Raw genomic sequence first — 16746 nt, forward strand, 5'->3', positions numbered from 1 at the left:
TTATTGGACCTATCCAGCGATTACTGAAATTTCCATCCAAATAGTCTAACAATTCCATGAAAATGAGGTGGGGCTCCATTTTGTTGAAACCACATATGTTGTCTCGTATTCAGATCAACATTTTCCAACAATTGAGCCAATTCGTTCCGTAGAAAATGTAGGTATGTACTATTACGACCCAAAAGGCCACAAAACAGACTTCAGCGGTGCAGATTGGGGTGCGGAAGGGAAGAGAGACACAAAAGTCAAAAGACAGCACAACATTGATTTATTCCTCGTTACAGGGGCGGCTTGCCCGGTTCCTGCACCTCGCAGTGTGCGATTTCATTTAGCACTGGTCACTCCTCGTTTGGGCTTAGGTTGGTCGTCGTGTGATTCAGTGGGGCCGAAAGTGGCTCGAGGGTGGACCGTACTGTTTCCGGGAATAAGATGTAGTCGCCGGAGGGGCTTATCAACATTTTGTAAGTTTCTTGCCATATGGAAATATACAGGGTCTATCAGAACTGGCGGACCAAAATAATACGGTGAATTCATCATCTTCTGGGAATAATAGGAAAAATGTTCAAAAAAATCTATCTTAAATAGTGATTAGGAAAGAAGCAATTTTAACTAACCAATCCTGTTGTTGATGTTAAGTTACCTATAAATTAGTTATCCTGCTTTATTTGTAACTATGGATGCATTTCAAATGATGCATATGCATTGTTGGGTATCCGCATTGTTTGTGCAATGACGGACGTTTTTAGGTAATAGTATTTTTCAGGTTATAACGGGCCTTCAAATAAAATTATATTTAGACCTATGGAAGCTCAATTGTTTGCAACATTTTTCCAGCGTAGAAAATGACACAAGAATCGTCTGGTCTGACATTTAACGAAATAAAATTAGGTTAGAAAATATTTTTAATTTTTGTAGTGCATTCATCTCAGATTATTGAAATTCACATTAATAAATAATCCAAACATTATTGGACTTTACCCTGTAGTAAGGTAATTTGCGGAGCGAACAGTCGCCACTATTTCACCAACCTTTTCTTTTAACGTGTACGTTGTGTGTGATGCTACTTCTCGTATCCTTGACATTGTGGCCAAATGGAGAGACAGTGCTCATGATTCGAGAATATGGGCAAATTCATATTTAAAGGAACAATTTGAGGTATGTTTTTTATGTCTTAAATAAAGTGTGTGAATATTTGTTTTTTTTTGCAGAATAATCAGAAAAAGGGGATTCTTTTAGGGGACAGTGGATATCCATGTAGTCATTACATGTCGACTCCTCTTCTGCACTCTCATAGTCCAGCAGAGGAATCTTATAATCGCGCCCATAAGAAAATAAGGGTGATAATAGAGTGTTGCTTTGGGCGATGGAAGGGAATGTTTCGAGCACTCCAAAATGGCATGCAAGTGTCTTGGGAGACAGCTAAGGCATGTATTGTGGCAATGGCGGTTCTCTACAACATCAAGCTGGACTTTGATGACAATTGGGAATACGAAGAGGAAAATGTAGATGATGATTCCTCTGACGAAGACCCAGACCATCATCCTGCACAAGCCCCACCCTCCATTCTTGGAAATTTGTTTAGGCGACGCTTCATAGAGGAGCACTTTGCATAGATAGAACGGGGGAATTTTCTGGCATCTTTAATTTCGTTTCGTTTGATTCGTCGATTTTTCGTTTCGGTTTTCATCCAGTATAGTTTTGTTTTGTGTTACATGAATAAATACGGTTCTTTTTAGAACCCTTCATAGTCGTTTTATTAGTACCAACATGCGTATATCGTCAGATTTAATTGCTATTATACGCGATTTTAGAAGATGAAATTCCGACCTTCGAAAGTATGTATAAAATCGACTCCTACGTCCATAAAATAGTTTTTCAGTTTCTTTACCTTCCTATTGTGACAGACAACAGTAAGTTTCAAGTTAACCTTATGAATCAGTCCTACGATTCAATGTACTATCGCTGCCAAAAATATGGAAACACTTACTTTTTTACTTTGCAAATTCGTCTTTTGCTGTCAACGAATTATAGGCGTCCCCATTTTATTCTGAAATGAAGTCACAAAATATTAATTTATTATTTAAATTAGGAATTTATATTTAATGTTATGTTCATGTGTTTAGATTAACGTTGGTGTTTGCATAGGTATTTTTGGCCGCGATAATACAAATTTTTTATAATTTCAACGTCACATTTTTCCCCAAGTTCTACACTAATTCTGCTTTTACAACTGGATTATTCACTCAAATTGTGACTGCAGTAATTTTAGCTGCTAAAGTAAGTGGCTGATTTGCGGTCAGTGTATTCAGGGTGTAACTAAATACGGAACAGTGAATGGTTGAACAAAATAAAGTTGTAAATTCTCGGTCAAAGGATCAGCCTTTAAGTGGGATTTTTCCAGTTGGGTGGTGCGCAAGGTCGTCCATCTGACTTAGCGTTAAAAAAGTTCAAAAGTTATTGGGAGAAACAAATTTTAATGAGAATTTTAAATGTTGCTCAAGTCGACCTTAAGGCTCCCACACTGATTTTTTTTTTAATATCTCTAATTTTTCCAGTTCCACCTCATGCTTAGTTTCCAAAATTTCCGTTTCGTTGATGCGCCTCTCGTTGTTAATCCTGGCCTCTAAATGTGCCTTGTTCAGTTGAAGCATTTCTTCTTCAAAAGCACTCATCTCGTGCCGCCGTTTTTTGCCTTTTGGTTTTTTTACAGTCGCATTGCTACCGGGATCTGGTTGGGGTTCAGGACGGATGGGAAAACTATGACATATAAAATAAGAATTTTTCTGTAACGATGCATTAAATAAAACTTACTTTTGTGTCTCTGAATTTTCAATTAATCCTGTTGTGGGATCTATGAGACCAATGGATTCAGGCTTGATAGAGGAGGAGGAGGAGGGTAAATCCTACAAAATTTTCAATAGTTGCGATAAAAAATGGTAAAACAAAAACTTTATGGATATCTAATGAAATTTAAAAATAATTAACTAACTGTAAAATAGTCCGAATCAAACGCAGACACGTCTTCTTCAAAGTCGATGGGACAAACATTGTGAATTGCCCAATCCATATCAGAGGGTGTCTCGCTCTCTGATGGACCTGGACAACCCCCCGTTTTTCTTTGTTCCTTTTTGAATCGGGTAATGCCGGTTTTGGCCGCCTGTTTCATTCGAAAGTTTGAAGGAGATGGAATATGACCCGCTTTCCTCATTTTCTCCGCCAATTCTTCCGACAATTTCCTCTTTTTTTTTAAATGTTCGGATCCGCGGTTTTGCTCTCCAACACAACGGAGTGCTCCTGAACAAAAGCCAGCGTCATCTCCTTTTCTTCGGCAGAAAAGTTACCCGCCCGGATTCTTTTTGGTTTGGATGACATATCTTTGAAATGGAAAATAGGAATTTTGTAAAAACATACAGGTCGACCAGAACAGCTTGGCGAGTGACGCAGTGGACTGAAATCCCTCCCACTAGCGGAGCGCACTTGTCTGTTGGGCTGGAAGTGTTTAGATTGTGTACAAACGTGATAAAATCAGCGCTTCAAGCTTCAAGTCCGGGCTGTTTTGAGCAGATTTGCTTCGTTGAGTGTACCGTACCATAGCCATATCCTTGTCTTACAGAGAATCGCTCGTTTCCTCTTGTACGCATCTCAGTCGCCAAGCTATTCTGGTCAAGCTGTAAAATGTGACATAGGAACAGATTGGGCTGTGGAAAAAAAGGAATAAACAGTAGGGGAGACCGGTGTCAAATGTAACAAAAATTGTTTTGTATTTTTTTCCTGAGGAACCCCTTAGTAATTTTTATCAAATTATTTTTTGTCAACATAAGTAACCATTTGACATACTTATACCGATTTTATAATTTGCCTGCCAAAGATGTTTTTTTACAATAGTTCCAAAATTATCTCACGTGTCGGATGTTACTATTGACACCTATTTGGTGTCATTTCTAACAGGACTGGTGTCAATTGTTACAAACATTAACAACAACAAAAAATATACAGAACTCACGTAACTTTATTATAAAAATTTTGAAATTAAACAGTATTCATAAATAATACTAAAAAATTAATCTGAGAGACAATTAATGCATACAAAATAAGGATCTTCATTAGTGCAACTAACATGTGCCCATTGTTTGCAATCTCTACACTGGATCCAGTCTTCTTGGCTTGTGTTATAAGGGCCAAGACATACTAAACAAAAAGTTTCCTTATCTTGCTCATCCTCTTCAAATGAATCGCTGTCATGAACAGTTTTATTTTTTTTGGTCGGTTTTAACATGTAACAATTGACACCGTCTCATGTGTTACAATCGACACCATGTTGACATTTCTGATTCTCCACCTCCCTTATGATACATGCTGTATAACCTAACAAATTTAACGTATTCAACAGATAGCTAAAAGAACATGCATTGTGGGGTCTTAATCAGATTTGTAATAAGTATAATAAACCAGGGTGTAGACCGAAAAATACTTGTGTGCGGAAACTTACGTTTTGCTGCAATTATCACAAATCTTTTTAAATAAGAACAACGCGACCTACTTGCATTGCGCCAACCAATGCTCGATTGGTAAAGTAGATATGCCATACGTTGTTGAAGACTTTTCAAACTTTTTATCAAAAATGGCGCTAAAATCAACCCTGTAGTTTCGACACCTGTTACAATTGACACCGGTTACAATTGACACCGGTCTCCCCTACCTACATGTGTGTATAAAAAAAATGAGAGTAACATTCTGTTTTTTAAGTATATTACACATTTTTACAAAAAATATATTCCTGATTTTTCGTTATACAGGGGGTGTCCCAAAAATGACGTACTAACGGTGCACTACGGTGTAGAAGAGACTACCGTAAACGTCAGAAAAATGTTAAAAAAATTCTATTGGACTTATTTGCTAATTTGGCGGCCTTTGAAAGTGGCACTTAACAGGTAAATTATTTCAAAATATATGTATTAAATTGTCATGACAGCTACCTCTAGTCGTACATATTATCACAAAGTACAAGATTACTTACTACCAATATCTAATCCTGCATAATAGAGAATTTAGGAGCTTTGGAAATCGAAAAAAATATTTTAAATCCACTACGGTAACATTGCATGGTAATGTTGTGCGAGTACATCTTTGTTTACATTATATTACCGTTAATAATAATAATGTAAAAAGTTCGTCGTACTTCTTTTTAGTTCTTTTTAATTTGTACCTCGGTACATTTGAATTTGGCGCGCGCGACATGTGATGACAAAGATCGCGGCGTGTCGTTCTTAGCCTGTAACAAGAGAGGGGACCAACCTTCGAGATTGTTCGAAACGAAAGAAAGCGAATAATAGCTTTAATGCCGTTTCTCTTGTTACAGGTAAGATTGTTTTATATTGTAAATAAATTTGGTGATGGGTAGATTAAGAAAAATTGTTACGTATCAATAAAAATGCTCTTGTTACGGGAGAAACACACTATAGTTTTTTTCGCACTTCACGAAGACCCAGAAAACATTATAATAATAATAAAAATTGATTTTTTTGTCTGAAAATTTTTTTCCATATTTTTTTCGTGTACATTTAAACATCCTCGATACAGTAGTAAGTAGTTAGGACGCCATTTTTGGGACACCTGTATATATAATGTTACAAATTGTTTTGTCAATTTTTACCAAATTTGATTTACTCACTTCCAGAAACCACAACAGAAACACCTTAAAAAAGTATTAAATGATGTTGCCAGATTCTTTTTATCCATTTAAACATCAGAAGCTGTGATTAGCTAATTACGATCTAAACAAGGGGTCGTGATAGGTAGGTCTATGATTAAAGTCGTGATTAAATTTAATAAGGTGTTTTGCTAATCATAGCCTAATGACGGTGTCGTGATACGGCCCATTGTCTTTAAGGTTTTTCTAGTCATGTTATTTGAATTTATATTTATTCCTGCACTCCCTGATGTGTATGTGACTTTGGTGAAGGTTTTATTCAACATATTTGCTATTTCTTTTGTGTCCTCAATGACCCTGCCATTGGTGGTTATTGCTATTAAATTAGTTATTCTTTGTCTACCCGAGCTAATGTTATTGTTTATAATATTCCAAGATGTTTTAACGAAGTTATCGATATGGTATGTGGCAACCGATTTTCGGTGTATTTATGCTTAGCTTTTTTTAAAGTATTTTGATAGGCTTTGGCCAAATTGTTGTAATATAATCTAATATTATCGTCTCCGGTGTTTTTATATAACCAGTGTACATTTTTTAACTCCGCTGACATATTAATAATTTCAGGGGTAACCTAGTTTTTCGTGTTGTTCTTTTTGTATGGTTTAAGTGGAAAGGCTGTCTGTAGAAATGACGTAATTATTTCTATAAATTTTGAGTACTTCTGTTTAACTGCGTTCAAGTTGTATACTGATACCCAGTCGTGGTTTACAAGAAGAGAACAAAACTTGAGTTGTTCCTCGTGTGTGAATGATCTCCTGAGTTTTTGTTTATTTCTCATAGTTATTATGAGGTATGTTTAATAAAATTGCATCATGATCGGAAAGTTCTACAAAAAAGCTAACCGCTTCGCGTTCTTGCATTTGGAAATTTATAAAGATATTATCTATCAAGCTTTGAGAACTCCTTGTTGGTTTGTAAATTATTTGTTGAAACCCATATCTATGTAATACATTTTTGAACTTGACAGTATCGTTTTTATCGGACAGGAGATCAATGTTAAAATCGCCACTAATTATAATTTGTTCAAATTTTTTGCATGCTTTGTTTATAAAGTATTTCAAATCTTTCGAGAAACTGTTTAACGTCAGAACCTAGGGGTCTATAAAGAGATATCACCAGTATGTTTCGGCCCTTGTATTTTACTTGTCCTCCGGCATACTTGAAGCGCTCTTCCTCACACGGCACCGCCAATTGAGCTGGCTTGCAGATAAGAGCTCTGTCCACAAACAATGCAACTCCTCCATACGGTGTAGGTCTATAAAAAGAACTGCATAAATGATAGTTACTGAGTGCAAAACCATTAAGTTCAAAATACTTCATCCAGTGCTCACATATCGAGACGATGTTCGGCTTATGGGTACTAAGCAAGGCTTCCATATTGAGCCTCTTGTTTCTGGCACTCCGAGTGTTGAGCTGAAGAATTTCGTTGATTTTCAAAGCTATTGTTCGGTATTAGTCTGTTATGGGTTCAACCTCCAAACTGAAACGAACAGTACTACGTCTCCGATATTTATTAATTTTTGTGTTATATGTCTGTGTTATATTATGTGAATTTGGAACAGCTATATCTAAAAGATATGCTTGCTTTTGTTGTTTATTTGAAATTATAATGTCTGGTCTGCTATGCTTAATATGAATGTCAGTTAAAATTGTTCTATCAAAATATAACTTGTAACTGTCATTTTCCAAACGACTTTCTGGTGTATAACTATAATGTGGTTGTGTATTCTTTAATAAATTGAATTTAACAGCTAAATTCATGTGTATAATTTTAGCGAATATATCGTGACGTTTTTTATATTCGCTTTGAGCCAAAACGGTGCAAGAAGAAATGATGTGTTCAATTGCTTCCCCTTCAGTTCCGCAAATCCTACATTTATCAATTATCGATTGTAAACCGCATATGTGTTTTTTATAATTTCTTGTATTTATAACACGATCTTGTATTGCAAATATAAAACCCTCCGTCTCAGGGTGAATATTTGATTTCTTAAGCCATGCATGAGAGGCCTGAATATTAATTTCTGGTTGTTCCAGTTTTTTAAAGTATCTCCCATGTAAAGACTTCTGTTTTATATTTGCTATAGTGTCAGGTATATTTGGCTTAACAATATCTGAAATTATATTATCACTTAAATTTAAAGGTGTGTAGTCTTTATCGGCTGAAACCAAAGCATTAAAAAAGGTGTTATCACGAGCTCTATTGAGGAAATAATTTTTTAGTGAAGCAATTTGATTTTTTAACAGTATTTCTAGATTTGAAAAACCCCTACCACCGTTTTCGCGTGGTAAATTAAATCTTTCAATAGCAGATTTAGGATGGTGTTTACTAAATTTGGTAAAAAGAACTCTAGTTTTAATGTTTATGTTCTGTAAATTAGTTTTGGACCATTTTATAACACCGAAAGAATAGGTCAGTAATGGAACAGCATATGTATTAACTGCTTTAATTAAATTATTACCGTTTAATTTTAATTTTAAAATGGATTAAATTCTTAAATAAAATTGCTTTTCTAAATTTTCTTTTATAATTGAGTGTTGAATATTATTTGATTGATAATACCTAAATATTTATAAAATTCTCCTTTATTTAAATTTGTAATGATTTCTCCTTCTTGAGTTATATATTCTAAATGTTCGTAATGACCGCGACATATTGATTGCATTTTACACTTATCAATACCAAAACTCATCCCAATATCATTTGAGAAATTTTCAGTTATTGTTAGTAAAGATAAAATGTGATTCTTTTTTGATGCATAAAGTTTTATGTCATCCATATAAAGAAGGTGATTTAATTTGGATAGTGTGGTATTATTAAGTCTAATATTGAAACCATATCCAGTGCTATTTAATAGATTTGTCAAAGGATTAATGGCTAGACAAAACCATAAAGGACTTAAAGAATCTCCTTGATAAATTCCCCGTTTAATTTGAATAGGCTCGGATTTTAATTAACCATGAATGTGGTACTGAATCATAGGCTTTTTTGTAGTCTATGAATGCGGTATAAATATTTCTATTATTTTTTCTAGCTTGTTCCATTATTACCGTATCTATTATGAGTTGTTCTTTACAACCAAAACACTCTTTAACACAACCTTTTTGTTCTTCATTAAGTATATTTAATTTTTGACAATGGTCGTAAATTATTACTTTAATGCAAGATGTCATAATTTTATAAATTGTAGGTAGACATGTGATTGGCCTATATTTTGATGGATTTTTAGTATCGGAATCTTTTGGTTTCAGATATGTTATACCATGGGCTAAAAACTCTGGAAATGTGTTAGGTTCCCTAATAAATCCGTTAAAGTGATCAAGTAAGCATTTATGAATACAAGTAAATTTTTTTAACCAAAAGTTATGAATTTGGTCACCTCCAGGGGATTTCCAATTATGTGAACTATTAATATTTTCAACTAAAATTTCATGGCTAATTTGAATATGATGTCGATTATTACTATCTGGTATATCATTTTCTAAATGAGGAATCCATTCTGCCTGATTATTAAATTGAACTTCATTTGACCATATGTTTGACCAGAATTCTTTAATTTCGTTTATATTTGGTGTACCATTATTATTTCTAAATAGTTTGTTTTCAAATTTCCGTTGTTTATTATTTTTATATCTTTTGAGTCGTTTAGAATAAATATTTAACTTCTGTAATAAAGTGTCTTTGATCCCACCTCCATCCGGCGGACCGGCGTCTCGCCTCCGCATTTTGACTTTTTTGTGTTTTATGTTCTGTGTCAATGTTAAGGAATTTCCTCACGATGTGACATGAGTATAATAATATACCTTTTTGAATTTCAACCACCAATGTGTTCTCTAAGTCCAAAATGTTTAAATTTTTAAAAAGAGATTGGGGTACTATTCCTGTTGCTGAAATTATAAATGGTAAAATCGAAATTTTTTCTAAACACCAAAGATTTCTCATAGCAACGGAGAGTTCTAAATATTTATTAATTTTTGTATTATATGTCTGTGTTATATTGTGTGAATTTGGAACAGCTATATCTAAAAGATATGCTTGCTTTTGTTGTTTATTTAAAATAATAATGTCTGGTCTGTTATGCTGAATGTGAATGTCAGTTAAAACTGTCCGATCAAAATATAATTTGTAATTGTAATTTTCTAAACAACTTTCTGGTTTATAAATGTAATGTGGTTGTGTATCCTTTAATAAATTGAATTTAACTGCTAAATTCATGTGTATAATTTTAGCGAATATATCATGACGTTTTTTATTTTCGCTTTGAGCCAAAACGGTGCAAGAAGAAATGATATGTTCAATGGTTTCCCCTTCAGTTCCGCAAATCCTACATTTATCAGTGATCGATTGTAAACCGCATATGTGTTTTTTTATAATTTCTTGTGTTTATAACACGATCTTGTATTGCAAATATAAAACCCTCAGTCTCAGGATGAATATTTGATTTTTTAAGCCATGCATGAGAAGCTTGAATATTAATTTATTTCATCCTGTGTTAAATTTCAATACTTTACGTCATCAGTTTGAATCCGGGAAAACGCAAAAAACGGCCGGACGCCGGTTAAGTGTTGCTATTGGAAACACAAAAGTAACAATCGTACAAATCGCAATAACAATTATTCAGATTTAAGAAATGTTTTATTCAAACTAGATCTAAATACAAATTAACAATTTAACTATTTCGGCCACAAAGAAGATGATGCACTTACTTTCTCAGACTAAAAACGTTAGTTCACAAATAAAATAATACAACCATTTAAACCAAATCTAAAAAATAGGCCAGCCAGCATAACCTCTTCCGTAGGTAATTTTCTTCACATTATTTTCTGATTTCCATTTACAAAAATGGCTGCATTGTTTTTGATACCTTTCACCAGACTTGCTACTCTTGCTAGGTATTAATTCAGCACAGGCTTCTGCAGATTTTCTTACAATTTCTGGAGGATTTACTTTAGAAGTCATTTTGACGCACCAAATTATTTCAACAAAATAAACAATTGCCAAACAGCCGTTGCTAATCATGTTCCAAAAATGTGACTAGATTTGGAGCATTTGTTAAATTATTTTGAAATTAATTTCAATGTTTCTTTCAAACGAAATTTGAGGCAGGATGAAATAAAATACATAACGACATTCGTCCGTGAACTCTTTTTACAGTATTCGTTTCGAGTTTCAAGACTCGGCTCCTTCGTCGCCTCGTCCTTAAACGTCTCACTCATACTGTAAACTATGAGTTCCCGGACTTATAACGTTAATTACTATTCTGGCTGTTCTAGCTCTTTAAAATATCTCCCATGTAAAGACTTTTGTTTTATATTTGCTATAGTGTCAGGTATATTTGGCTCAACAATATCTGAAATTATATTATCACTTATATTTAAAGGTGTGTAACCTTTATCCGCTGAAACCAAAGCATTAAAAAAAGTGTTATCACGAGCTCTATTGTGAAAATAATTTTTTAGTGAAGCAATTTGATTATGTTGTAGAATTTCTAGATTTGAAAAACCCCTACCACCATTTTCGCGTGGTAAATTAAATCTTTCAATAGCAGATTTGGGGTGATGTTTACAAAATTTTGTAAAGAGAACTCTAGTTTGAATATTTATATTCTGTAAATTAGTTTTGGACCATTTTATAATACCAAAAGAATAGGTCAACAATGGAACAGCGTATGTATTAACTGCTTTAATTACTATCCCACCTCCACCCGGCGGCACGGCAATTTTGCCGGAGTACATACACTATTACGGATAATACTATCAAGTAATAGTGCAGTGCTTATCAACATAATTACCGGCGTCTCGCCTCCACATTTTGACTTTTTTGTGTTTTATGTTCTGTGTCAATGTTAAGGAATTTCCTCACGATGTGACATGAGTATAATAATATACCTTTTTGAATTTCAACCACCAATGTGTTCTCTAAGTCCAAAATTTTTAAATTTTTAAAAAGAGATTGCGGTACTATTCCTGTTGCTGAAATTATAAATGGTAAAATCGAAATTTTTTCTAAACACCAAAGATTTCTCATAGCAACGGAGAGTTCTAAATATTTATTAATTTTTGTATTATATATCTGTGTTATATTATTTGAATTTGGAACAGCTATATCTAAAAGATATGCTTGCTTTTGTTGTTTATTTAAAATAATAATGTCTGGTCTGTTATGCTGAATGTGAATGTCAGTTAAAACTGTGCGATCAAAATATAATTTGTAATTGTCATTTTCTAAACAACTTTCTGGTTTATAAATGTAATGTGGTTGTGTATCCTTTAATAAATTGAATTTAACTGCTAAATTCATGTGTATAATTTTTGCGAATATATCATGACGTTTTTTATATTCGCTTTGAGCCAAAACGGTGCAAGAAGAAATGATGTGTTCAATGGTTTCCCCTTCAGTTCCGCAAATCCTACATTTATCAATGATCGATTGTAAACCGCATATGTGTTTTTTATAATTTCTTGTATTTATAACACGATCTTGTATTGCAAATATAAAACCCTCAGTCTCAGGATGAATATTTGATTTTTTAAGCCATGCATGAGAAGCTTGAATATTAATTTCTGGCTGTTCTAGCTCTTTAAAATATCTCCCATGTAAAGACTTTTGTTTTATATTTGCTATAGTGTCAGGTATATTTGGCTCAACAATTAAATTATTACCGTTTAATTTTGATTTTAAAATAGATTTAATTCTTAAATAAAATTGTTTTTCTAAATTTTCTTTTATAATTGAATGTTGAATATGATTTGATTGATTAATACCTAAATATTTATAAAATTCTCCTTTATTTAAATTTTTAATGATTTCTCCTTCTTTAGTTATATATTCTAAATTATCGTAATGACCGCGACATATTGATTGCGTTTTACACTTATCAATACCAAAACTCATGCTAATATCATTTGAGAAATTTTCAGTTATTGTTAATAAAGATAAAATGTGATTCTTTTTAGATGCATAAAGTTTTATGTCATCCATATAAAGAAGGTGATTTAATTTTGATAGTGTGGTATTGTTATGTCTAATATTAAAACCGTATCCAGTGCTATTTAATAGATTTGTCAAAGGATTAATGGCTAGACAAAACCATAAAGGACTTAAAGAATCTATTAATGTTTTATTATATTCATTATATTTTAAACAATGTATTCGGTTGTTATCTAAAATGGATTGAATACAATTATTTAGATGATTAGAATTTATATCCTTTAAATATTGAGTTATTCTACCTAAATCTCGTCTGATATTGTTAATGCGTTTATTTAGTCTTCGTTCCCATTTTGGTAATTCTTTAGCTTTTATATTATTTGTCTGGTCAATTTCTTTTGAACCATTTAATCTGATAATTGTTAAAGCTCCACTATATATAATACTGTGTAATTTTTTAAAACTTGTGTTATTTACAAATTTAGGTAAAATGAATTGATTTAAAATTTCAATCATTGCAAAGAATTTTTTGGAGCTTTGTTGTTTAGGTAATAGTGGTCTATTAAATGGTTCTATATGTTCAAATTCGTTCAGAGTTCTATTAAATTCATCTTCAATTTGTTCTTTAAAATTTTGATGGTAGTAAAAATTTTGATTAATAACATGTATATCATTGTAACTCAAGTCTAAATTATTTATGTCGTTTTGTATCGTGTTTGGTGTTGAATTATTTTGATAACAGAAAGAGTCATTATAATTTGGTAAACTTTGCGGTTCAACAGAATTTTCAACTAAATTATTAGAAACTTCATTATTGTCAGAATAATTAATTGACAATTCTAACTTTACATCTTTTTTGATATTTTCTAAAATTGCCGAAGGGATATAGTTTTTCTTCATAATGACTCTCCTCTGGTCAGCTAAATTTTGAATAGTAAGCCTGTAAGTACTCACAACATCCTGTAGTTTTGTGATCCGAAAATATTCCCGTATAATGAAAATATTCATTTCCATAGTCCATTTTTTGCGTTTTCTAACTTCTGTAGCACCATTGGATTGCAGTGTAGCACTTGCAACAACATTTGGCGCGTTTTTATTAGAGAGCGAATTTATTGACATTTAGACAGTTGTCACGGCACTCTATACAGGGTGTGGCACAACTCACGCCCTAGAGGAAACTGACTTGTGCCGACAGCAATAACATTACTGGAAAGACTGATTCCTTTTTCTTATCTGCTTTTTTAATCGACTTAGAAGCATATCAAATTCACCAATCCCGTTAGTCAAGCTCGGAAAAACTAGGGGAGAACAGAATGAATGAGGGCGTTGCTTGGTTTCCAAAAATATTTTCATTCTACTCAAAATATCTGGTCGACTGTATTTTATTGTCAAATTTAGCACATTATTGCACTGTCAAAAAATTTAGGTTAAGAATAATGTCAATAAATTTAATAAAAGTTGTCATCGTATAGCCCGCAACTATTAATACAAATTTATTATTGGGCGGAAGTCCTAAAGCAAACAACAAATGGTGGTTCTAAAAAGAAGCGAGTTTAATAGAACGAAAGCAAATAATAACAAAGCGAAACACAAACAAAACTCAAAAAAAGAAGAATTAAAGGAGATGCTCAAAATGTCCACCATTCATTTCGAGACACAGTTGTGCACGCCGTAGTAAATTTAATTTAGAGGCCCTGACTATTTCAGGTGTAATTATTCCAAAAGTTTCTCGTAATCTGTTTCGAAGATCCTCCTCGTTATGAATGGATCGGTTGTAAACAACGTTTTTCACGTACCCCCCATAAGAAAAAATCCAGAGGATTGAGATCCGGAGATCGTGCAGGCCAGTGGCGTAGACCACCTCGTCCGATCCAACGATTAGGATACATTCGATTCAAAATAACTTGCACATTGCGACTGAAATGACACCCGGTGCCCCGTCATGTTGGAACCACTGATTTACGAGAAAAATCAATGGAATATTTTCAAGTAAATGAGCCAGTTTCATGTTTAAAAAGTTTGCGTACACAGCTCCTGTTAAACGCATAAGGAATTCAAAAGATCCGATCTGAAAATAAAGAATACCTAAACACGCTTTCTTTATTTTTTACAATCTTGACTTACCACTGAATCTTCCACTGGTCCTGACCACAAATTTACGGAAAATCGACGCTGAAATGCACGCGGATAAGTAGTTCTTGGATTATCGTACGACCAGACATGCAAATTTCGATGGTTGAAACATCCCTGCCGACCAAAACTTGATTCGTCCGAAAACAAGATCCGTGAAATAAAATTTTCATCTTCTGTCGCTTTAATAAGCAACCAAACACAAACATTTCTTCGAGCAGGGTAATCTTCTGGTTCGAGATGTTGCACACGAGTATAGTGGAAAGGATGAAGTCTGTTCTCATTCAAAACGCAGTACCGATCTGCTGGAGATATCTACGTCTTGGGCAATTTCTCTTATACTCCTAGTTCCATCTTCTTCAACGATATTCAGTATTGCCTCTTCATTAGCCAAGGTCCGTGCGGTTCGTGCACCTCCGGCAGTTTCATTTCGATTCGGCAAAAGTTTCCGTGTTTCTTGAGCCCTAGCAAGTACTCTCAAAATTATTTTGTGATCAGGAGAAGGTCGGTCAGGAAAACGATCAGAGAAAATTCTTGCTGCCTCCCTAGCGTTCAACATCTCAACATAATCGGCAGCTGAATACATCTCGGCAGAGAGAAGAAAGCCTGTAAGTCGAAATCCGCGTCACAACGGGAAACTGGCCTGGTGTAGGAAACTCGGCAGCGATCTTTACCTCAGATGGTGGTCGGCTTTCACGTGGTGGTGTACGGCGTGGTGGTGTCTTCGCTATCCGACCTGAAGACGCGTGCTCAACCTTCTCAAGGTTGCGAAATGACAAAATGTTCGTCCAAGCAGCACAATGGAGGTTCGCTGGTGACCTAATCCGACGTACCTATCGTCGATGGAATCAACCGGCCAAGATTGCGGTTGCAAAATCCAATTCGTCACCAGGACCGACAAGACACGCACTCTCACTTTTGACCAACAAAACCACAAGTGACATGGCCGCCCTTCCGCCCATAATGCTCGACGGTTCGACTCAAAAACGGAAAAAAGGAGAAAATCACTAGAAAAGTGGGTTGGTCGAACTGAAGAGACGCGGCGTCAAGGTGGAGGTGGAACAGGAGGTCAGAATCGCTGACGGAGTCCGCGGCCATCCGATGTAAACAAACAAGATAACCTCAAACGGCTCTGACGACGGGGTGGAAACGACACGTTACAAGTTTAGTGTCAGTGTTATTTTTTATTTATATTTTCATTTCTGTCACGTTGCTATAGTGCTAAAATGTATGTAAATTTTATTATTCAAATTAAAATCGATTCACGATGAATGTAGATGAGGGATGGCTGTGATTTATTTTTTATCATGTTATATAAACCGACTCGATTTTATACACTGCCCCAAAAAAGTTAAGGATATTGCTGTTTGTGAACAAGAAAGGAAGAACAGGGATCATGATCGATACACATGTGTAATTTCATTAATTTTCAGCCAAATCAGTACAGAATGGAACTAAAAATAAAGTAAAACCTTTGAAATTAAATAAAGTTATAATTAAATTAAATAAATTTTGTTTTAATTTCAAATAATCGGTATTTCGTCCTCGTACCCGTATAACTTCTCTAATACGACTGTTGCGCGTGAATCAAAGGCGAATAATTATTCTATGATTTATTGAGACACACACTAGATGTTTGCCGATCTCTCGCATACATGAATGACTTACACTTTACACTTGATCTACTGTCAAGCTTTGAATTATAAGTGTACAAAAATGACTTACGCTTGCTCTGATGTCAAGCTCTGAATTGCAAGTGACTTATTCAAAAACTACCACTATTATATAACTACGAGCATGGGGGGTAGGGTGGCAAATGGCCGACGCCTCAAGCCAAGTTCAGGTAAACTGAACATGGTCCCGCCGTTGAAATGCTCTGATTTCAAAACAATATGATTAATTGACTTAAATTAAATTGATATGTACAAAAATGATTAAAACTATAAATATGAACAAATCCTTAATTAATTAACCT

At 34.1% G+C, this 16746-nt stretch overlaps 1 long non-coding RNA gene across 1 annotated transcript; it reads left to right on the forward strand.

The window, feature by feature from the left end:
- The first annotated feature begins 490 nt into the window (after nucleotides 1–490).
- LOC138140071 (uncharacterized) lies at nucleotides 491–1743 on the forward strand. The gene is made up of 2 exons (XR_011162435.1): nucleotides 491–1155; nucleotides 1209–1743. It is a non-coding gene; the product is annotated as an uncharacterized lncRNA (long non-coding RNA).
- The last annotated feature ends 15003 nt before the right edge of the window (nucleotides 1744–16746 follow it).

The sequence above is a fragment of the Tenebrio molitor genome, chromosome 1 (assembly GCF_963966145.1).
Source record: "Tenebrio molitor chromosome 1, icTenMoli1.1, whole genome shotgun sequence".
Lineage (NCBI taxonomy): Eukaryota > Metazoa > Arthropoda > Insecta > Coleoptera > Tenebrionidae > Tenebrio > Tenebrio molitor.